Source organism: Scyliorhinus torazame, chromosome 14 (assembly GCF_047496885.1).
Source record: "Scyliorhinus torazame isolate Kashiwa2021f chromosome 14, sScyTor2.1, whole genome shotgun sequence".
Classification (NCBI taxonomy): domain Eukaryota; kingdom Metazoa; phylum Chordata; class Chondrichthyes; order Carcharhiniformes; family Scyliorhinidae; genus Scyliorhinus; species Scyliorhinus torazame.
The window spans coordinates 186794239-186804398 of NC_092720.1; positions in this window are offsets into that span (position 1 = coordinate 186794239).

Genomic DNA, 10160 nt, shown 5'->3' on the forward strand with positions numbered 1-10160 from the left:
AAATTTCGCTGCAATGATTTCCCACGATCGAGAGAGGGAGCTCTAGCAGTCAGGCACGAACGCAGGCAGCTGGGAACTCTGCAACTGGGCGATTCCAGTCCTGGATATACCTTCCAGTTGAGGAGGTGTTCTCATGGGGCAGTTTGATCATTTAAAAAGTTGCAATTAGTATTGATATAGGGGGCTGTGGCGAGAGCTGGTCAGTGGCGTTAGTTTAGAGTTGAAAGGGCTATGGAGAGGGGGGAGCAGAGGGATTAGTTTGGAGATTGATAGGGAACTATGGGGAGAGTGAGTGCAGTGGGATCAGTGTAGGATTGATACAAGGAGGGACAGTGGGCAATGTTTGTGAATGATGCAGTGCCATTGGGATTAGTTTCGGATTGATGGAGGCAGAACAGAGGGATTTGTTTGGGAATTACAGGTGGCTACTAAAATCGCCACAGTGATGACCATGGTGGTGATTTAAACTGAGGATCACCACACCTCAGGAGAGGGCCAAGGTTGAGAAGGCGGAGTCCTCATGAATAACTTCAGCCAGTACGGGGATTGAACTGGTCCGCCCTGCATCACAAGCCAGCAATCCAGCCAACTGAACTGAACAGGGGCACTGAGATTCGTTTAGGGTTTATATGGGGCTATGGGGAGAGAAGTGGGGGGGGGGGGGGAAGTGGCATTCCTTTGGGATTGATAACAGCTATTGGGAGAGACAAGCAGTAGGATATAGGGCTATGAAGAGAGTTTGGGAAAGTGGGATTAGTTTGGGATTGATAGAGGGCTATGCGGAGAGTATGGGAAAGTGGGATTAGTGTGGGATGGATATAGGGCAGTCGGAGAATATGGGAAAGTGTGGTTAGTTTGGGATTGATATAGGGCTATGCGGAGGGTATGGGAAAGTGGGGTTAGTTTGGAATTGATATAGGGCTATGAGGAGAGTATGGGAACGTGGGATTAGTTTGGGATTGATATAGGGCTATGCGGAGGGTATGGGAAAGTGGGGTTAGTTTGGGATTGATATAGGGCTAGGAGGAGAGTATGGGAAAGTGGGATTAGTTTGGGATTGATATAGGGCTATGCGGAGAGTATGGGAAAGTGGGGTTAGTGTGGGATTGATATAGGGCTATGCGGACAGTTCGGGAAATTGGGGTTAGTTTGGGATTGATATAGGGCTATGAGGAGAGTTTGGGAAAGTGGGATTAGTTTGGGATTGATATAGGGCTATGCGGAGAGTATGGGAAAGTGGGATTAGTTTGGGATTGATATAGGGCTATGCGGAGGGTATGGGAAAGTGGGGTTAGTTTGGGATTGATATAGGGCTAGGAGGAGAGTATGGGAAAGTGGGATTAGTTTGGGATTGATATAGGGCTATGCGGAGAGTATGGGAAAGTGGGGTTAGTGTGGGATTGATATAGGGCTATGCGGAGAGTTTGGGAAATTGGGGTTAGTTTGGGATTGATATAGGGCTATGAGGAGAGTTCGGGAAAGTGGGATTAGTTTGGGATTGATATAGGGCTATGCGGAGGGTATGGGAAAGTGGGGTTAGTTTGGGATTGATATAGGGCAATCGGAGAATATGGGAAAGTGTGGTTAGTTTGGGATTGATATTGTGCTATGCGGAGAGTATGGGAAAGTGGGGTTAGTTTGGGATTGATATAGGGCTATGCGGAGAGTATGGGAAAGTGGGGTTAGTTTGGGATTGATATAGGGCTAGGAGGAGAGTTTGGGAAAGTGGGATTAGTTTGGGATTGATATAGGGCTATGCGGAGAGTATGGGAATGTGGGGTTCGTTTGGGATTGATATGGGGCTATGCGGAGAGTATGGGAAAATGGGGTTAGTTTGGGATTGATATAGGGCTATGCGGAGAGTATGGGAAAGTGGGGTTAGTTTGGGATTGATAGAGGGCTAAGCGGAGAGTATGGGAAAGTGGGGTTAGTTTGGGATTGATATAGGGCTATGCGGAGAGTTTGGGAAATTGGGGTTAGTTTGGAATTGATATAGGGCTATGAGGAGAGTATGGGAAAGTGGGGTTAGTGTGGGATTGATATAGGGCTATGCGGAGAGTATGGGAAAGTGGGGTTAGTTTGGGATTGATATAGGGCTATGCGGAGAGTTTGGGAAATTGGGGTTAGTTTGGAATTGATATAGGGCTATGAGGTGAGTATGGGAAAGTGGGGTTAGTGTGGGATTGATATAGGGCTATGCGGAGAGTATGGGAAAGTGGGGTTAGTTTGGGATTGATATAGGGCTATGTGGAGAGTATGGGAAAGTGGGATTTGTTTGGGATTGATATAGGGCTATTCGGAGAGTTTGGGAAAGTGGGGTTAGTTTGGGATTGATATAGGGCTATGCGGAGAGTACGGGTAAGTGGGGTTAGTTTGGGATTGATATAGGGCTATGAGGAGAGTATGGGAAAGTGGGATTAGTTTGGGATTGATATAGGGCTATGCGGAGAGTATGGGAAAGTGGGGTTAGTTTGGGATTGATATAGGGCAATCGGAGAATATGGGAAAGTGTGGTTAGTTTGGGATTGATATAGGGCTATGCGGAGAGTATGGGAAAGTGGGGTTAGTGTGGGATTGATATAGGGCTATGCGGAGAGTTTGGGAAAGTGGGGTTAGTTTGGGATTGATATAGGGCTAGGAGGAGAGTTTGGGAAAGTGGGATTAGTTTGGGATTGATATAGGGCTATGCGGAGAGTATGGGAAAGTGGGATTAGTTTGGGATTGATATAGGGCTATGCGGAGAGTATGGGAATGTGGGGTTCGTTTGGGATTGATATGGGGCTATGCGGAGAGTATGGGAAAATGGGGTTAGTTTGGGATTGATATAGGGCTATGCGGAGAGTATGGGAAAGTGGGGTTAGTTTGGGATTGATATAGGGCTATGCGGAGAGTATGGGAAAGTGGGGTTAGTTTGGGATTGATAGAGGGCTATCTGGAGCATATGGGGTTAGTTCGGGATTGATATCGGGCTATGCGGAGAGTATGGGAAAGTGGGGTTAGTTTGGGATTGATATAGGGCTATGCGGAGAGTATGGGAAAGTGAGGTTAGTTTGGGATTGATAGAGGGCTATCTGGAGCATATGGGGTTAGTTCGGGATTGATATCGGGCTATGCGGAGAGTATGGGAAAGTGGGGTTAGTTTGGGATTGATATAGGGCTATGCGGAGAGTATGGGAAAGTGAGGTTAGTTTGGGATTGATAGAGGGCTATGTGGAGCGTATGGGGTTAGTTTGGGATTGATAGAGGGCTATGCGGAGAGTGCGGGGCAGTGGGGTTAGTTTTGGATTCATAATAAGAATCTTTATTCGTGTCACAAGTTATTGTGAAAATTCCCTGGTCATCACACTGTTCGGGTATCTGTTCGCGTACACTGAGGGAGAATTCAGAATGTCCAATTCATCTAATAAGCATGTCTTTCGGGACTTATGTGGGGCTAATGGGAAAGAGAGGTGATGTGGGATTAATTTGGAATTGTTACAGGACTATGGAGAGAGATGGCAGGGCATTGCTATTGTTTTGGATTGATATAGGACTAGGGGGAGGGAGGGGGCAGTAGGATGAATTTGGGATTGATACAGGGCTATGAACTGTTTACTTCAGTTGGCTGTACTGCTGGCTTGGGATGCAGAGCGGACCAGTTCAATTCCCGTACTGGCTGAAGTTATTCATGGAGGGGTAGCAGGTCAATGGGATTGCATTACGATTGATGCAGGGCTATGGAAAAAAAGAGGGGCAGTGGGATTAATTTAGAATTGATTCAGAGTTATGGTGAGAGGAGTAGTGGAGTTAGTTTGGGATTTTTCTTTATTCTTTTAAGGGATTTGTGTGTCGCTGGCTGGGCCAGTATTTCTTGCTCATGCCTACTTGTCCTTGAACCGAGTGTCAGCAATTTTCAGAGGCCAGTTAAGAGTCAACCACATTGCTGTGGATGTGAAGGAACATGTAGGCCAAACCATGTAACCATGGCTCATTTCCTTCCTTGAAGGGCATCACAAAACCAGATGGTTTTTTAATAACAACCAACAGTAGTTTCATGGTCACCATTATTGACTAGCTTTAGAATTTTAGATTTATTAATTGAATTTAAATTCCAATATCTGCTGTGGCAAAATTGTTGCCAATTTAATGGGATATTGTCCCACGGGCGTCACCAATAATGTTGCTCTTTAGAGTCGCCAATATGAGACTGATGCTCTTTTTATGATATGATGTTATGTCCCAACAGCGTCGCCAGTACTGTGGGTGTTTCTGTTTCTCTTACTGAACCACAAGGCTTTCCCGTATATCAGTCAAATGACCACACAACCAGTTAGTCAGTTCAAGTTCAAAGATGGTTTATTTAGACACAAGGGTTACTTCAACATGCAAGCACAATATACTATAAGTTAAACTACACTTATCAACGACAATAATCTATACTTAACTTCAGGCGACCGGCACTGTGCAAGTGGATAAGGCCATTATCTTGATCACGTGGCTGGTTTGAAGAAGTGGCTCTGTCTTTGCTGGACTCATCCATCAGGTAGCGATCGTTGGTCTTGAACTTGGCTGTCTGGTCGTTATGCTGCAGTTGGGCTGGTACAGGCCGGTTTCAAAGGCGGCTGGCACAGGACGGGTCCAAAAGAGACTGAACACATGGCTGTGACCCTTTTCATCCTTCTAACTTTCGCGCTCTTTGGGGCGGTCCTTAATCTTGGACCCAATAATTCGAAGGCTACGATCACTGCCTTCGAATTCAGCCAATAAAGGGGCAGGTGCCTTGGTGGCTGGGCGGGTCCTTTGGGGTCATTGACCTTGGCAGTTGGGCTCTCTCAGTGAAGGGGGGGGTGGTGCCAATCAGTCTGTGTCTGTATCGGTTTCTTGATTGGAGTCCTATTGTTCTGGGGAAATGGGCCAATAAAATGCAAACGAGCGGGGCTTTTGATCACGTCTAGCTATCTGGGTTGCAAATACACACAAGCTCTGTATCTGTCTGAGTCCTGGGTTGGCCACAATTCCCATGGTCCTTTTCAGGTGGCCATCTCAGATGGCTACATCCCGTCCTCTTGATCCTGAACACGAAGCGTGGTGGATCACACTGTTGATCCCTTATCATCCTTGGTGTGCCAGTCACCCTTGGGCAAGGACAGGTTCTACACTACTCTGTCCTATATTTTGGGGCATTTACCTAATTCTATTAACACATCATAAATTACTAATTTTTAACGGGTCACTACAAAACATTTCATTTTTAAACATTTAACCTATCCGCACAATTGAATCTCTAACTAACACTATCTAAACTACTCTTATGCTGCTGGTTAATATCAAAAAGAACGTATGTACAGCACAAAAATTTTAAAACAGCAGCATTACATTTCAACTTAATCTAGCAAAGTTTACAGAGGTACATGGTTATAATTCTTACAGCAGGTAATTCAGTTTTGTTGAATGCCGAAAAAGGGGCTTGGACTGTATATATCAGGGAGCGGGAGGCTTTTGCTCGCCATTTGTGGAGCTGAAGTGTCTGAATGACACTGCAGATTATTGCAATTGCTAGAAGGGCCTCTACCGTGTATGAAAGGGGTTTCTAATTGGCAATGTTTTCGCACCAAGTGCGGGTGTCAGCGTCTATCTCTATGTGTGGTGTAGTGTCCGGTCTAGGGGTGTCATGTTGTGTGGTGGTATTCGGACCTGGTGTGGTATACATTAAAATAGTTTGTTGCGTGCGCAATTGCAGAAGTCCAGCGAAGATCAAAATGTATGTCAGCAGTCCCTACCTCATCTTGTCTTCTTCCGTGTTCCGTGTGATCCTGGGGGTGCAAGCATAATATCTGTTACTATCTTCGGTTAATATCTCGTTTTACTTTTCTTTCTCTCCTTAATCCAATTTCCCATTATGATCGTCACCATGTGTGACTCCCTCATTTGTTTTTTGAAATAACATTTTGAGAGACAAGAAATGCAAATTTTTAAGTACAGAGATTCTCGCAGCTTGTGGTTGATGCGGGGAGTGGGCGGACAATATCTCCGACCAGTCTTTTCTTTACTTGCAACCATTGATCGTCGAGGCTCATCTTAACCATCCGAGTTTTAAGGCGGCCAGTTTGATAAAGCTTCTTCGTCCCAGGGTCCAGAAGTAGTTTGCGTGTAGCAGCATGTGTGGCAACCAAGTGTGACATATGTGTAAATCGCAAGTGGGGAATGACCAAAGGGTCGCGGAAGGTAAAGGGATGAGTGTACAGACTGTGGCAAAGGGCATTCTTTAAACCACAATAGAAGAGGAGTGAAGGGGAAACTAAGACCTGCCAAAGATAGTGTAGAGTGTAGGGAACCACTCCAGAGTACTCAAAGTGATGGGAACCTGAGGTGCGGGTCACTGCAGGGCAAGAATGGGTGGAATCCCCGGGTAAGGCAGTGATCAGTGCCGTTGCTCCACTACCCAAGCTTAACTGTCTGGTGCATTTGGGGTCCTCAGGTAGGGCGGGGATTAGTGCCGTTACTCCACTACCTGGGTGACCGAAACGAGCGGAAAGAATTTGTAGTCATGTGAGATCCAACAATTGTTCCTTTAACGGCCATTGGTCAGTAAATGACGTCTGGGCTTCTGTGAGAAGAGTAACTATTACTGTATCAAGAAATTTGGTGTCAGGCCGATATCAATTAAAACCATGTAACAAGAAGAAAAGAAGAAGGAAAAAAGCGGGCAGGTTCCATCAGAAATTAGGACACCTTAATACTTAGGCGGTGTCTCTTTCTCATCGTCTGGACAGCTCAGGGTTCTGTGCCAAACAATGTTGTGAAAGGATTACCGAAGCGAGAGTCAGAATCTGAATCATCACCATCTCCCGGTTGCCAGACTTGTGTCTGCCGTTTTTGTGCCGTGGCCGAGTGGGCCGTCGTAGCATCCGAATCGTCTTACCAGTCTACAAGAGTTGGCGTGGTGCCAAAGGGGGGTTCGTTTGTCGTGAGGCGTAGGGGCGGTGGCAGCGAAGGGCAAGTTATGTCATCGGGCGGTGGCTGTGGAAGGGGAGCTATCTGGGTTGCAAATACACACAAACCATGTATCTGTCTGAGTCCTGGGTTGGCCACAATTCCCATGGTCCTTTGCAGGTGGCCACCTCAGATGGCTACAGAATACAAAGCTATAACCTAGAGCATTAGCTTCAGCCTCCGGATTACTCATCCAAGTACATTAGCACAACACCACAGTATTCCCCCATTGTTACAGGGCTACGAGGAAGGAGCGGGACAGTGTGACTGGTTTGTGATTGATACAGAGTTATGAGGAGAGAGTAGTGGGAGTGGGGTTAGTTTGGAATTGATCGAGGGCTATGGGGAGTGAGAATGGGGAGTGGGGTTAATTTAGCTTTGATAGAGGGCTATGGAGAGAGAAGAGGTAATGAGGTTAGTTTGGGATTGATAGGGGTCTATGGGGCGTAAATGGGGCTTTGGCATTGAAACAGGGTACGGCTATGGAGAGAGAGCGGCAGTGAGATTTGTTTGGGATTGATACAGGACTATGGAGAGAGAAGGACAGTGAAATTAGTTTGACATTGATACAGGGCTATGAAGAGAGAAAGGGGCAGTGGGATTAGTTGGAGATTCATAGAATCCCAAAGTGCAGAAGGAGCTAATTCGGCTCATCGAGTATGCACCAACCCTTCGACGGAGCACCCTACCTAGGCCCACTCCCCTGCCCTATCCCCATAACCCCATCTAACCTGCACATATTTGGACTGTGGCAGGAAACACACACAGACACAGGAGAATGTGCAACTTCACACTGAAACCCACCCAAGGCCAGAATTGAACCTAGGCCCCTGGTGTATTGAGGCAGCAGTGCTAACCATCGTGCTGCCAAGGGACAATGTGATTATATTGGGATCGATGCAGGGCTAAGGAGAGAGCGGACCCACGGAATTAGTTTAGGATTGATACAGGGCTATGAAGAGAGAGGCGCAGTGTGATTAATTTGGGATTGATACAGGGCTATGGAGAGAGCGGGGCAGTGGAATTAGATTGGGTTTGATATTTTTTTTAAAATTAGAATACCCAATTCTTTTATTTTTCAATTAAGGGGCAATTTAGCATGGCCAATTCACCTACTCTGCACATCTTTTTGGGTTGTGGGGGTGAGACCCATGCAGAGACCGGGAGAATGTGCAAACTCCACATAGATAGTGATCGAACCCGGGTCCTCGACGCCATGAGGTAGATTGGAATTGATGCAGGGCTATGAAGATGAGCAACTGTATTATTTTGGGACTGATAATCATACAATTATAGTCATAGAGTCATACAACACAGGAGGCCCTTCATCCCATCGAGCCTGTGCCAGCCATCAAGCACCTATCTATTCTAATTGCTTTTTTCAGCAGTTGGTCCATAGACTTGCATGCTGTGGTGTTTCAAGCACTCATCAAATGTTGTGAGGGTTCCCACCTCTACCATCCCCCAGGCAGTGAGTTCCAGGTTCTCACCACCTTCAGAGTGAAAAACTCTATGCCCCTGGGGCAGCACGGTGGCGCAGTGGTTAGCACAGCTGCACCACAGCACCTAGGTCCTAGGTCGATCCCGGCTCTGGGTCACTGTCCGTGTGGAGTTTGCACATTCTCCCCGTGTTTGCGTGAGTTTCGCCCCCACAACACAAAGATGTGCAGGGTAGGTGGATTGGCCACGCTAAATTGCCCCTTAATTGGAAAAAAGAATTGGGTAATCTAAAAAAAAACTTAAAAAAAAATCTATGTCCCTTGGTTATTTTCTCCTTATTTTTCTTTAAGAGGAAATGATTCCTTGCTATCTGCCCTATCTATGTCCTTCATAATTTTGTTCACCTCAATCAGCCTAACCAACCTCTCTTGATCGCTGGAACACTCCAACCCAGGAGTGAATTTCCTCTGCACCCTCGCCAGTGCAATTACATCCTTCCTATAGTGTGATGACCAGAACTGCACACAGTACTCCAGCTGTGACTGAACACATACTTTATACAGCTCCATCATAACCTCCCTGCTCTTATACTCTATGCCTTGGTTGATAAAGGCAATTATCCCATATGCCTCCTCAACCACCTTATCTACCTGTCCTGCTGCCTTCAGGGATCTATGGACATTCACCCCAAGGTCCTCTGGTCCTCTGTACTTCCTAACATCCTACAGTTCATGGTGTATTCCCTTGCCTTGTTAATCCTCCCAAATTACATCACCTCAAACTTTTCAGGGTTAAATTCATTTTGCCACTATTCTGCCCATCTGATAAATCCATCTATATTACCCTGTATTTTAAGACTTTCCTCCTCGCTATTTATCACACCACCAATTTTTGTGTCATCTGTGAACTTACTGATCATAGCCCCTGTATTCCTGTCTAGATGATTAGTGTACACTACAAACAGCAAGGGACCGAGCACAGGCTTCCAGTCACAAAAATAACTTTTGACCATTACCCTCTGCATCCTGCCATCAAGCCAATTTTGGATCCAACTTGCCAATAGCCCAGGATCTCATGGATCTGTTTCCCATGCGGGACCTTGTGAAAAGCCTTACTGTGGTCCATGTGGAGTACATCAACTGAACTTCCCTCATCTACACACCTAGTCACCTCCTCAAAAAGTCAATCAAATTTGTTGCACATGATATCCCCGTGACAAAATCATGCTGACTATCCTTGCCTCTCCAAGTGGAGATTAATTCAGTTCCTCAGTATCTTTTCCAGTAATTTGCCGACCACTGGCAAATGTTAGACTCACTGGCCTGTAATTACCTGTTTTCTCCCCCCCCCCCCTTCTCTTCTTGAATAATGTACGAAGTCTTACGACACCAGGTTAAAGTCCAACAGGTTTGTTTCGATGTCACTAGCTTTCGGAGCGCTGCTCCTTCCTCAGGTGAATGAAGAGGTATGTTCCAGAAACACATATAGAGACAAATTCAAAGATGCCAAACAATGCTTGGAATGCGACCATTAGCAGGTGATTAAATCTTTACAGATCCAGAGATGGGGTGACCCCAGGTTAAAGAGGTGTGAATTGCATCAAGCCAGGACAGTTGGTAGGATTTCGCAGGCCAGATGGTGGGGGATGAATGTAATGCGACATGAATCCCAGGTCCCGGTTGAGGCCGCACTCATGTGTGCGGAACTTGGCTATAAGTTTCTGCTCGGCGATTCTGCGTTGTCGCACG